The sequence below is a fragment of the Ambystoma mexicanum genome, chromosome 2q, assembly GCF_040938575.1.
Source record: "Ambystoma mexicanum isolate Mex_15411 chromosome 2q, UKY_AmexF1_1, whole genome shotgun sequence".
Lineage (NCBI taxonomy): Eukaryota > Metazoa > Chordata > Amphibia > Caudata > Ambystomatidae > Ambystoma > Ambystoma mexicanum.
In genome coordinates this window covers 480549917-480564748 of record NC_090924.1, presented here as the reverse complement: position 1 = coordinate 480564748, position 14832 = coordinate 480549917, and positions in this window count along the sequence as shown.

Sequence of the window (14832 nt, the reverse complement as noted above, 5' to 3'; positions counted from 1 at the left end):
TTGATGGTCCGCACTAACAATGGATCAGATATTGTATAATTGACGTTTTAGATTGTTGGATGTTTTATTGAGGATAAATTGTTTTATCATTGTACGGATTATGAATGATTTTTTGAATGACTTGTGTATGTATGTGGTATGGTTGTAGTGTGGTTGGATGTGATTTATGGATGAGAAGGGTGTATCGGATCAGTCCAAGAATGAATTAGAGGGATTGATCCACATGAAATATTGTTGATAATATTGTTGATACCAATGTTGTTGCATGTTTTTTTATTAAAATACGACTTTTTCTAGTGATTTATTTAATAAATGTTAATAAATAATAAACACTGAATTGTTTGAGCGTCTACAGGGCTGAATTTAATTGTTTCACCTCATAGAATTGTTACATCATGATAGACGCAGATACTTTATTGTTGTTGTGAGCATTCTAAATTCAGCATGAGTATGTAGGTTGTGTTACTACACCAACAATAGCCACCTGAACACTTTATTACTCTGACCTCTGATGTTAATTTTGTGCATGTTCTATCCAGGCCAGGTCACAGTATTTGGATATTCCTGGTATCCCCTGTTACTCTAGTTTTTGGCAAACTCTCGGTCCACCAAATCAAATCCAAAGGAAACGTAAATTGTAAAATCCATTGATCCATGGTGAGTAAGAAAATCAAATTCTCTCATAAATCCACTGTTCAACTATGTAGACCGATTTCATCCAGGGTCCATGAGTCCAACGAAAGAAATGAAACCTATCAAAAAAACTACCTAAGAAAAGAACTGTATACAAAAGTGTGGGGCATAGTCCAATCACCCCAAAATAAAGGAAAAGGAAAATGAAACCTAACACTACAAACTATATACAATGGGGGCAGGCTAGTCCGACGGGTCACTTTCCGATTTTCCGGGCCAGGGCATCATCGAACTACCGGTCTATGTACTGGAGGCGGGCCTCTTCCATGTCCCAGAGGTTTCGCAGGGACGATGCCATGTTCAACTCCAACTCCCTGTGATTTGCCTCGAGGCACTCGGCCCGCCTCAGCGCCCTGCGCATGGAATACTCCGCCCTGACCATTGTGAGCCGTGCCTCTTCCACCTGCCCCCGCTCTGCATCTATGGCCTGGCTCAACCGCTGCCACACAGAAGACACTTGCAAACCAGGGTCCTCCTGCCCTCTGGCCGATGCCTGCCCCTCTGATGTTGTTGGCCCTGAGACATCATCGCTCCCACCTTGAGCCTGCTGCTGCCGTGCATGTGCCCTGCTCGTTGTTGCCTGCATGTCATCCACCTGCTGGGGTCCAGTTGTTGGGGTGGCTACCCCTGCTGGACCTCCGACTCCCAACTGTGGCAGGGATGTGTCCTCCACCAGCCTGGCCGCTGGGGTCAGGGACAGCTTGAGTGGAAGCGCCCCCAAGTTAGCACGATCCTCCCCGCAATGGGAGACAATAATGGACACTCCCGTAATGGGAATAAGGCCAAGACAGAGTGCGGGTGAGCGTAAGTGGGAGTTTATCCAAAGAATATGGCATGCAAAGAACTCTGCAACCTCCGAGAGCTCTTCTGCCTGACAATCGCAAAGGCAGGCGTATTTCTAATACAAAAAACGTCATCAGAACCTACACACTATAGGGGGCACAAGTTAATTGGGATTGGGTGGCGTCGACTAACTATAGGTGTTGCTGCAGCATGGTTGGTCCGGGTGAGATGTCGTCACTGGTCAGCCTCGTGGGTTGGGTTGGGCCTGGCAGGCCGGCTTGAGGTCATCCGGGCGGTGTTGGTACGCTGGGGCAGCCTGTGACAAAGATGAATGCCTTCCCTGACTTAGGTGCCCTAGATCATGCACATTGCAGTTACTTAAAACCCCATATCTAACTTCTACAGTAAATCTTTCAATCAATACAACACAGGAGGAATGCACCTTGTGAGGGGTCTGGTGGTCATCTGTTGGATTTACCGGTGTTCTGACGTCTGGTATTTCAGGTCGAGGGGCTGGGCTCTGGGGGGCTTGTGCCGGGTGGTACATGTTTTATTACTACGTTAGAAGCTACTATGAAGGGGGCTCTGTGTCTTGTCCCATTGTCGGGGGTCTCCTTGGGGTGGTCTGGGAGATTGTGGGATTTACGAGAGGGTGCTGGTAGATCAGTGGATTCAAACGTGAGTTTATTACTGTGCTGTAAATAACGCAGGTGGCGGCCGGTGGCCTTGGATGCTGTGTTGGGGCCTCTGACTCTCTGAAGCGGTTCCAGCTTGGTCGGGGGAGGTGGGGGAGCACGGCACAGGCCTTAGCTTTTTTCTACTTGGCAGGCTTCGTAGGATAGGAGGGAGAATGGCCTTGCATATATTCACAAAAGGTATTTTCCTCGTGTGTTGTCTAATTTTGAATACAAAACTTTTATATCATTGGTCTTCTTTAAACTACTATACCATACATATATACTACGAGTTCATTAAACATTTCGTTACTATATTCAGTCTGAGTACCTTATCGTTATCTAACATTACATTTACTACAGAGGTTGATTATTTTATGTACATTAGACGTTACATGAGGTAGTTCTAGGTTATGGCCTACAGAGATTGATACTCGCCGCTTGGGGTGATTAAGAAAACATATACGAGTTCAGGTTTCTACATAAAATTGAAAACACACTTATACAGGTAAAGGTTATACGTTTGGTCGACATCTTTCTCTGTGGTTATAGCAGCACTAGTCCAGACCTGGGGTGGCATCATATAACGTTACATCTTTATGGTTGATTCACAGTTTGCAGAATCTGTTTAAACAGAGGTAGTTCGTTAATACCAATACTTGAATTATTTTCTACTTTCTTCAGATAGTGATGCTTCAGCTTTTTCCCCGTCACCCCGGCCTCGCGGACCAGGTCATGCGGGGTACAGTATTACATTGTGAACGATAAAATGTTGCAGTATTGGCATCTCGGGTTTAGCTCATACCCGACTTTCTCATGGGAACGCGCTCGCAGCGGATCTACCAGGGCTACTGCGGCAGGGATACTTGGAAAGCCCTCCAAAGGTGGGGGCCGCGCTGCAGCACGCTGAACTCACGCCATCTTTGCTGGGCAAGAAGGCTTCTGGGCCTGTCTAAACGTTAGTGTGTGTGTATGATGGATACGTGGGGGCAATGTCATCGGCGGGCAAGCCCTCCTCCACCTGGGCCCGGGTGGCATGAGGGGATGCTCAGCGGGCCATGGTCCTCACCTGGGGAGAATAATGCAGGAGAGGGGGGCCTTTAAGGCCTGTCCTCCCCTACATTTCCCCCCTTTCGTTACTTAAAGTAACGAATTCTTTAGGTCTTCCAACCTTCTGCATTCTTGTTCCTCTACTATCGCGTCATCCCATGCAGGTGTTCCCTTGATGGGCATCCATGCCCTACACACCCCCCTTAAGCTCTCTCCTCTTCTAGCATATTCGTCTGGTGTGCACGTTAAATATATACAGTCACCACTTCCCTCCAAATCTACCCAGACCTCTGTGTACCACTCTAATTCCACGGTTCGGGGCTCCTTGATAGTGGTATGCCATAGCTTGTCTACTATGTCCTTGTCACGGTACATAGGCACTAACTGGTACTGGGGGGTGTTATCTATTCCTGTCTGCACATATACTTCTTGTGTTGCCCTCATTGTACCACCAGAGTTGCCCATTGTCACCATCATCATTGCGCCGTTAGGGACCACATTTGCACAACATCGGAGGCCCATCTGGCACAGGCAGAACGCCACGAGGAGGAACACCACAGCTGGTACCAGAAATTTCATCGTCATTCCAAGCCAAGAGGGAACCCAGGAGAAGATATTGTCGAACCACGTGCTGGCTTCTACTCCACCTTCCATCTTCATCTTCTCTCCCAAATTATGTACTGCTTCGATCACGTGGGATAAGGAACCATTTTCCGCGTCTTCAGAAGGTACGAAAGTGCAGCAGGCACTTCCTATTTTTCGGCAAACACCTCCGTCAATCGCTGTCAGTAGGTCCAGAACATACCTGTTCTGCATGGTCATCAGGCGTAGAGCTCGCAGTTCTACTTTTATTATGTTAAACCCTTCTTCAGTGTCATTGGCTAACTGAATCAGTTCCCACCGTGTTATCTGGAGCCATTTTGCATTCGCCCTTGCTTGGACACTTGAAATTAGCGAGGCAAAGAATGTTTCTACAGAGCTGAACAGTCGGTACCTGTCTGGGATCTGTGCCAATAAATCAGACGAAGCTTGAGATATGTAATTTGATGCCCGTCTGTTCCGTGATAGCTCTTCTCCCTTCTCTCCGGAGGACAGGACATAGAGGTGTGATGTTGCAGTGGGAGGAACCACACCCTGGTGCATGTTCCCTGGCATCCTTTTATTTTCGTCAACGTGGCTTTCTGGAATCACCATTAGGGCCGAGTGCAGAGTGGCCATCGAGCAGCTGCCGCTCCATGCCTGGGGAAGGTGCAAGTAGGCCTGGTTCCCACATACCCAGTATGTGTCCATCAATGCGGCTGTTCCTTTTCTCATCTCTGGGATGGTGAGGGTTTTGTTGCAGTTTTTATTCGTCCCTACTGTCACTTTTCCTTCTCCCTTAAAACATAGTTCGTTCTTGATCTCACTTTGTAGCTTGAAGGGCTTTTCCATTGCTGTTACCCATGTCAGTTTGGAAATGTGCTCCTTCCATACTGGTGTGCATGTTTCTTCCATCCATTGCAGTTTGGCTGGTTGGACACCTCTCAGTGCTTCCGCTTTGCACAGTACTTCTTCATCTTTCCATTTGTTTTCTGAAAACAGTGTCCCTTGTATCGCAAAAAATGGTTCTTTGAAACATACCACTCCAGCTGCTTTTGGGTAGCACGTTTTTTCAGTCTGTATAATCTTGAAAGTGACGTTGTGTGCCTGGAAGGTGTTTTTTATACGGCATAGAGTGAGATGAAGGAGACACTGGGCATCTATAATGGGCAATTCTCTGGGCAACAACACTTTAGGTGTGCCTGATGCATGGGGAATGAGCGAGCAGACATAACAGCTCTCATTTGTAGTTTGTTTGGCTGTGGCACTCATATCGGCATACCATTTATTTGCTTGGTGGGGGTGCCGAGGGTCTTCCATTCTGTCTAGACCTAACCCATAGTACTCGTCATACCCCCTCCTGCTTGTCTCTCTTCTCCACCTACTATCCTTGCTTCTCCTTTGTCTGCTGTTTTTGATAGATGAAAAAATGGGCCCCCCTTCCTCCTTCCCACCCCCCTTGTCAAAGTTCTGATATGTTTCCTTATGTTCTTTAATAGTTATAATATTCCCATCTTCCTCAATAAACAACAAGTCGCTCTCTTCAGATGGGGTGGGGAGGGTGTTGGGGCTGTTATATAGTTCAGGTATGGACGTTGTGTTGTTTTCCATTTCTGTTTGTATACCTCTTAAATCAGACCGGGCGACAGTAGGTGGTTCAGTGTAAAAACCCCATACAAAGTGTGATCCATCCCATACCAGAAAATCACCATCTTTGATATTTACACTTGTGGTTGTATTGCTCCCAGGAGCTCGAGTGATGTTACTCCCCCCTCCCCCCTCGGTCATCTCGATAGAGATGAGCGCTATAAACCAATATGTTACCAGGCAAAACATTGATAGGAAAAATGCAATAACATAAATTGACAATCCGCATTCGTATGAATATGTAAGTCTATCTATTACCATTTCTTTAATTCTAACAAATCTATTAGTTGCAGGCTGCCCATTAGATGCCATGGTAATTCCTGTTTGAGATACAAAAGTGCATTAAGTACAGACATGTAAACATTTCCAACGTTGGAAGCTCTTTTTTTTTTTTTTTTTCATAAAACATGGACGTGGGTGGGGGAAGGGTTTGTTTCCACAGACACGGGTATTTACAATCAATACTTTTAGATCATTCTATATCATATAGAAAAAACTTCTTCAACAGAAAGAGAAATTTCAAAAAATGAGAGAACAACAAAAAAAAACATTCAATTAAAGGAGCAAAAATATATTCCTTTTTTTTTTTTTTTTTTTTTCGTACCAATGCCATGTCATCAGTTGCATTCATTGTCAATCGCTGCACATACAGAAAATCACCTTCACTCATTCTGCACAACTCCACTGTCCGCTGTTGCCTGTGCCTCATCCTGTACCTCACCTTCCACGGCGCTATAGGCTCTGCGTACGTCTGTCAAATGCACCCAGTATTTTAGGCCCTTCACCTTTACTGCCGTGGGCGTGCAAAACACTACCTCATAAGGGCCATGGAAACGTGGCGCATTCCACCTTCGCACAAAACTTCTGACATATATAAAGTCTCCGGGCATTAGCTGTAATGGTTTGTCAGGCAGTGTTACTAATTCTGTTGTATTCCCCTCCTCTCTTGTAGAGGGGGGGGCTAGTTGCTTCGCTATTATACGCGCTGCCCGTGTCAGTTTTTTCAAGTACTCTGTGAACTCCTCTCCCAATACCGCTGCGCTTCTGTGTGCATCCGAACGTTCACGGAGGGGTGAATGTGTTGTGTTCATTCTCCTTCCCGTGACGATCTCATGCGGGGACAAATGGTGATCTTTACTTGGCTGATTGCGCAATTCGAACAGGGCCAGAGGTAGACAGTACATCCAGGTCTTTTTGAGGGAAAAACATAATTTTGACAATCTGCCTTTTAACAGGCCGTTCATCTTTTCCACTACGCCATTACTTTGAGGATGATAAATTGAGCATAATTTGTGCTTTATTCCCAATAACGTAGTCACTTCTTTGAATAGTTCATTAACAAAATGTGTGCCGTTGTCTGAGCGAATAACTTCGCAAATTCCCCAGCGCGGAAATACTTCCCGCACTAGGAACTTCGCGGCGCCCTTCGCATCAGGGCGCGCACAGGGACCTGCCTCCACCCACCTCGAAAATGGACATACAACCACAATCATGTAGCGAGCTCCATTACATCTTTCTCCCATGACTACATAATCAATGTGGAGCTCTCTGAATGGGCCATTTGGTTTTGGTATCGTACCTCTTAGTGTGCGCAATGTCATACCTGAGTTATAAATTTGACATGTTGTGCATTCCAATGCTAACCTTGTTATGTGTTCATGGAGGCAAGGTGCAAACCAATCTTCTTGTATCTCTGCCATTATGTGTTGCTTTGCGTTATGTGCGGGAAAGTGTAGTTGTTGAAATGCTATTTCTAACAATGTGACTGGCATCACCGCTTTTCCTGAACTTTCTTGTCGCCACAATAAATCAGTCGGTGATTTGCTGCATCCCCTCTTAATCCACAGCAATTTTTCTTCTGCACTAGCTCCCTCTTGCAGCTCTATTATTTCCTGTGTGGGCATCATGTTGTATCCTGTGGGGACCTCTTGGCTTGCTGTGTGGTGCAACATGTACTCTCCTACTTCACCTTTCTGCAAATATGAAGCTTCTTTGGCAGCGGCGTCTGCTGCCGCGTTCCCCAAAGATATAAAATCTGTATTTGTGGTGTGGGCTTGGCATTTTACGATGGCCACTGCCGTGGGGTCTTGCAGGGCCTCAATCAGTTCTTTCAATAATTCTGCATGTTGAACCGGTGTCCCATCTGCTCGTCGAAACCCTCTCCGCCCCCACCGTGCCAGGCCGCCGTGTACTGTGGTTGTCATGTATGCTGAGTCTGTATATATTGTCACGGCGCACCCCTTGGCGGCATGCAATGCTTCTATTAGCGCTATTAGTTCTGCTGCTTGGGCTGAATAGTGTGATGGGAGGCGGTGTTGCACTAGTGTTTCGTATTCATCTTCCTCTAATCGTACCACTGCCATACCCACATGTTTCTCTCCTGTCTCCATGTCTATTGATGCTGACCCGTCCACGAAATACACCTCTCCTTCGTTCAGGGCATTCTCAAAAACCACCTGGTCCTGACCTTCGTCACCTGTGTGCGTTGCGCAGTTGTGGTTCTGCATGTCTTCTATGGTGCACGCCTCTGTGATGAATGTGGCTGGGTTCACTGTTTTACATCTCACTATATGGATGTTTGCACTGGACAATATTATTTCATATGCTGTGGCGCGTTGTGTTGTCAATGTGCTCTTTGATCGCTCTAATATTGCAAAGAGTGAGTGTTCCACAAATAGTGTCACAGGACAGCCCATTACTATCGTGGCACTTTTTTCAATAGCGAACGCAGCTGCAGCTAGGGATTGCTCGCACGCGAAATGACCTTGCATTACTGCGTCTAGGGTGCCACTATAGTAAGCCAGTGGCTTGTGCCCTAACGATGTCTTTTGTGTCAGTACTGCTGTCATCAGTGTCCCTTTGCAGTGTGAAAATAAGAAGAATTCGCGCCCATAATCTGGATTCGCCAGTACTGGGGCGCTTGATATCAGCTCTTTCAGTGAGTTAAATGATGTGTTCATTTCTTCTGTCCATTCTATGTGTTTGTTTACCTGCTGGGCCTCTTTCAGTGCCTGCAATAAGGGCCTTGTGTATGCTGCATAATCCAATATCCATGCACGGCAGTAGTTGCACATACCCAGGAATTTCTGCATCTCTTTTACTGTTTTGGGCTCCCCAACTGCTCTAATCGCCTGTGCCCTGTCTGGTATGATCCTCTTGCCATCCTTTGATATCAGCTGTCCCAAGTATAGGACCTCTGTCAGACAGTATTGTAACTTTTCCTTCTCCACCTTGTACCCTTTATTGGCCAATAGTGTCAGGAGTGTTATTGAGTCCTTTCTACACTCCTCCTCAGTTTGTGCACACACCAATAAATCATCCACGTACTGAATCACTGTGCTTTCTACAGGCAAATTCCCCAGATCCTCATGTAATATCCTGTTGAAAATGCTTGGGCTCTCACAATATCCTTGCGGTAGTCTGCAATGTTCGAACCTCCTCCCCCCTAGTGTAAACGCTGTTAAGTACCTGCTCTCTTCTGCTAAGGGAATCGAGAAAAATGCATTTTTCAAGTCAATGACCGTGAAGTGGGACGCTGTTTTTGGAATATTGCATAGTATTGTCGCCGGGTTCGGCACTAGAGGGAACTCTTTCTGAATCACATCATTAAGTGGGCGTAAATCTTGTATCATCCTCCAGGAACCTCCCTTCGCCTTTTTAATCGGGTAAATGCATGTGTTGCATGGGGAGTTTGAGGGCACTATTATTCCTTGTGCTAGCAGTGCATCTATTGTCTCTTTGATCCCTTCTTCTGCTTCGCGTGACAATGGATATTGTTTTACCCGGGGTAGAATTGCTCCCTGTTTCAATTTTATTACCACAGGCTGAACCCCATGTAATAACCCCACATCGTGGGGGCCATTTGTCCATACGTTAGTGGGTACTAACCTCATGTCATCATCAAAAAATGTATGTGGTGCTCCTACCACTGCCATTAATTCAACTTCAGCTTTTCTGGCTGTAACTACAATGTCGCACGGCATTGCTAGTTCCATCACTATTTCGCCATCCGTCTCAGTGTCAAAAAATAGCTCCTCGTCCGATAGCTCCCGCAGTGGGATATTTGCATTTGTACACAGCACTGTGCGCCACTCACATCCTTCCATGTCAACGCCAATCACACATATTCTGTTTGCTGACACGTGTACTGCGTGTAAATCCAATGATAGCACTGACCCGGGAGCAGTGTCAGGGCTCACTATGGGGCGGAAAAGGAATTCGGCTGGGATTCTCCAATCCGTCCTTTTTAGTTCTGGTACTATGATAGCCAATGTTCTCATACCCTCAACAAACATCTCCTCGTTTCTTGGTAACCCTCTGATCTCTTGCATGATTGTGTGGCCGTGTACTACTGCTAGTATGCGGAGGGGACATATGCCTGGTGTTGAACATACGATACCGCTTTCTGTGAATGATATTGTCATATTTAGTTTGCTTAAGAGATCCCTCCCCAGCAAATTAATGGGAGAGCGTTCATAGTACAGTAAGGGTGCTTTCACTGTTTTACCCCCCACTGTCACATCCAATGCCTCTGTGTAAGGAACTTCAATTACAGCCCCAGAGAACCCCTGCGTCTCTAACGTTCTATTAGATAACGGGAACCGGCCCTCTCTGATACATGATTTCTCCGCTCCCGAATCCACCATGAATATGAATTGCTTGTCTCCTATCTGCGCTCCTATCAATGTTTCCTCTGATGCATTGTGGGTCGTAGATAGTACTGGACACGCAAGTGTTCTCTGTGGGCTGTCCTATGTGGGGTGTCTCATTGCCCCCCCTTGATCAAAAATGTTCCCCGAAACTACCGACACCTCGCTATAAGGTGCGGGGGCAGGCGCTCCATTAGCTACTGTGGCGAAAGTGTTACCTGGCGTGTATTGCATATTGTCATTATTCTGTGGGTGGTTTTGTGTTCTGTACTGATGTCCGTGTAGTTGTGCGTTACTTCTTTGCCCTGCATTTCCTGGTTGCTGGTATTGTCCCATGGGGAGGCCGTATGGGCTTCCTGGGTGGGGGTGACCGTACTGCTCTGTCTCCTGGAACCCGTTGTTTTGTCCGCTCCTGCACTCCCTTGAGTAATGCCCCCATCTCCCACAATTCCAGCAGCTCCCCTGTGGACCTCTGGGACCCTGCCACCCATTTCCTCCCATTCCTCCATACCCTTGTCCTCCTCTTCGGCCCCTGTACCCACCTCTTCCCCCTCTTGGGGCCCACTCTTGCCTCGCCAGACCTCCGTTCTGCTCTTGCTCGTTCCACTGTCGCTGGCCTTGTCCGGCCCAATTAGCTGCTATTCTCCCTTGTATTGCTATCTGCCCCTCCTCTCCTTCGTCTCCCTCCCTCATGAGTGGGAGTCCGGCTACCGCTGCTGCAACCTTCACTAACTTTGACTGTACCAACTTCGCTTCGTCTGCCAACCTTTTCTGTGCTACTTCCCTCTCTCTTTCTTTTATTCTTTTGCAATGGTGCACTATTATGCTTTGGATCTCCGGCCACCCCTTCGCCTCGACACCTGCTATTTTGTCGAGTGCCTTCTGCACCTCTTTTGGGAGCCCTCTCTTGATGATAAAGTAAAACAGAGACGTTGACTGATGCCAGGGCGTACCCGTTTCCGCTCTCCACATCTCCTGCACCCGGAGAATGTAATCCATAGCATCCTCCCCGTCATTCATTGTACATTGCATTACTGACTGTAAATCAGGGGTATCTGGGAACGTCTCCCGCAGTGCGTCCCACACCCTTGCTCGCACTGTATTAAATGAAGCCCCGTCATGGCGATCACAATTCAACGCCACGCCTGGGAAACCAGCCTTAGCCCATACTCTGTCCGCTTGATCTCCTACTGCGGATACTAGTAGGCTTTTCACATCACCTACTGCCAACGGTATGCCGGCGGTATGTTTCTCAAATGCATATATCCACTTGCTCGCCCCTCCTGACAACGGGGGCAATAATTTCATTAAATTAGCCTTGTCCATCTGGGCCCACGGTATATAGTTTGGTCTCCCCCCCCCTCTGTGTATCAACGGAAGTTGTAACTTCCCTTTTGCAGTTGCACCCTCCCCTACCTTAGTCGCTGCTGACTCCAATGACGCCATCTTCCCCACTCTATTTCTTAATCGTCCCATCCATTCATCATCTATAGTCCCTAGCGAACATGCACCGTCCATCTCCTCGCTTTCCCCTCCTACTGCCATACTCAACCTATCACTCTCATCCAACCCTCCTCTGACATCACATAACAAGTCCTCTCTGATCCCTCTCTCTCGTGATACATCACCAATGCTCCCTTCTACTGCTCCTACCTCTATTATTCGTGTCGGCTCTTCCTCAATTCTGAACAGTATTTCCCCCTTTTTCCATCCTTCCTCAATTTGTCTACTTTCGCTTGACGCTCTAGACGTGCGTCCTGATTGTGTAGGGGCGCACGCTGTGCGCTCACATATGTCTTTTATTCTTGAGAGTTCATCCCTTGCCACAGAAAGCCTCGACTCTAAGTCACTCGTTAGCTTTTCTATATTCACCCTCTGTGTGCTTCCCTGGGCGCGCTCTCTAGTGCTTTCGTATGGCGGGGGGGCTGTTGGTCTCGGTGGTGTAACAGTTGTGGGGGGAGGCACATAAGTAGGGTCGCTATATCCTGCTGCGGGGACTGGTTTGTTCAATATTGGGTACAAGCTAATCACCTCCGTAGGTTGTTCTGTATTTAACTGGTCCTTTTCCCCCCTTGGAATCATGAGTGGGTTGTCTGTTGTGGGCGGCAGATCGACAGTTGGTGCCGGATCTTTGGGTGGGGGTACTTCCTCAAACAATCTCCAGAGGTCTAATATCTCCTTCCTGTTTTGCCATTGTTTTCCCTTATACTTGAGGCTAATGCATGCTCGTACCATATCAAGAACGCTTTTGTCAAAAGATCCTCCCTCTGGCCAAATCTGGGGCAATCCCTCCCCTTTCAATTCTGTTACCCATTGATCGTGATATTTATTTATTCGTTCAGCGTACCCCGGTAAGCTCTTACAAATATGCGACAAGGGAGTTTCTGCCCCCATATTCTAAATCACTAGCAACGACCGTGTCCACCTCCTCTACTTTTAGTTAGGTGTAGATATATTTATCTATATCTTTATGGCACAGACAAGAGCGGACGTCTCAATGATATCACCCAAAGTTATTCACTGCACAAATCCTTTCTTACTCACCACAACTCATCCCCTTCCCATTCCCATAAATTCTCATGTAATTTCACTTACAACCAATCAACTACTAGTTATGACCAACACTCTCTAGCACCCCCTCGCGGTCAACCGTTCCTCTCCACTACTCACACGGTGCGCGCACCCCTCACAATACTTTCCCACTCACACCTCTTCTTTTATCCTCCCTTTCCTCCCTGGCCAGCTGTCCCTGTTTTTCTGCTAAGGTTACTGTGTTCACGTCTGTACGTGCCACTACTTAATCTCACTCCTAAAAAGTGCTCCCTATTTTATAGTTCTTCTACAAGTATGTTTACCTTATACCCTTTTCGCGTTCACCCCTTGCCCCGTGGACTGGAAAAAAAGAAATAGAAAGAGTAGCAATCACTAACAGTATCCTAAGTGTCTCCCTTTGCCAGACACCAATAACTTATTTTTTACTTCTTCATATATTCCCAGTACTAGTTTAGATAGTACTATGCGGCGCCGCCTTCCACCCCCTCTCGGAGCTAGGTTTCCGTCACTTCTACCTCTTCACTTACTTCTTACTCCTAATGGCCATATGCAAAGAAAAGATAAAGAAAGTTTTAAGACCTGTCTTTAGTAGACACCCGCAATTCTCTCCCCTACCTGCCCACGTTCTCCTATTCACAAGTTCCCCTCCCTCCCCCTTTATGATCGCTCGCACTCGGTACTCACGTGCCCGTCTTGAACCGATAGTCTCCGAAACTGGGTCCGTCCAGGCGGTGTCGCCTTTCTGCTCAACAGTCAGCCCCGGCTCCGGCGAGCGGTACTCAAAGGGGATTTTGCAACCGGGATCCCGTACCCCATCTAGTTTGAGTGCGCACTTCTAAGCGTACCGGTCGCCGTTGGCGGGTAGCTTCCTGGAGCCGGCTCACCGTGCGTTTCCCTTTCTGACCGGAGATTCTCGTGCCAAAAGGGGGTCGTTAAAAGGAGTTCAGGAAAAATAAATGTGGAAATATCACGCTATCGGGGTCACCACTGAGTGGAAGCGCCCCCAAGTTAGCACGATCCTCCCCGCAATGGGAGACAATAATGGACACTCCCGTAATGGGAATAAGGCCAAGACAGAGTGCGGGTGAGCGTAAGTGGGAGTTTATCCAAAGAATATGGCATGCAAAGAACTCTGCAACCTCCGAGAGCGCTCTGCCTGACAATCGCAAAGGCAGGCGTATTTCTAATACAAAAAACGTCATCAGAACCTACACACTATAGGGGGCACAAGTTAATTGGGATTGGGTGGCGTCGACTAACTATAGGTGTTGCTGCAGCATGGTTGGTCCGGGTGAGATGTCGTCACTGGTCAGCCTCGTGGGTTGGGTTGGGCCTGGCAGGCCGGCTTGAGGTCATCCGGGCGGTGTTGGTACGCTGGGGCAGCCTGTGACAAAGATGAATGCCTTCCCTGACTTAGGTGCCCTAGATCATGCACATTGCAGTTACTTAAAACCCCATATCTAACTTCTACAGTAAATCTTTCAATCAATACAACACAGGAGGAATGCACCTTGTGAGGGGTCTGGTGGTCATCTGTTGGATTTACCGGTGTTCTGACGTCTGGTATTTCAGGTCGAGGGGCTGGGCTCTGGGGGGCTTGTGCCGGGTGGTACATGTTTTATTACTACGTTAGAAGCTACTATGAAGGGGGCTCTGTGTCTTGTCCCATTGTCGGGGGTCTCCTTGGGGTGGTCTGGGAGATTGTGGGATTTACGAGAGGGTGCTGGTAGATCAGTGGATTCAAACGTGAGTTTATTACTGTGCTGTAAATAACGCAGGTGGCGGCCGGTGGCCTTGGATGCTGTGTTGGGGCCTCTGACTCTCTGAAGCGGTTCCAGCTTGGTCGGGGGAGGTGGGGGAGCACGGCACAGGCCTTAGCTTTTTTCTACTTGTCAGGCTTCGTAGGATAGGAGGGAGAATGGCCTTGCATATATTCACAAAAGGTATTTTCCTCGTGTGTTGTCTAATTTTGAATACAAAACTTTTATATCATTGGTCTTCTTTAAACTACTATACCATACATATATACTACGAGTTCATTAAACATTTCGTTACTATATTCAGTCTGAGTACCTTATCGTTATCTAACATTACATTTACTACAGAGGTTGATTATTTTATGTACATTAGACGTTACATGAGGTAGTTCTAGGTTATGGCCTACAGAGATTGATACTCGCCGCTTGGGGTGATTAAGAAAACAT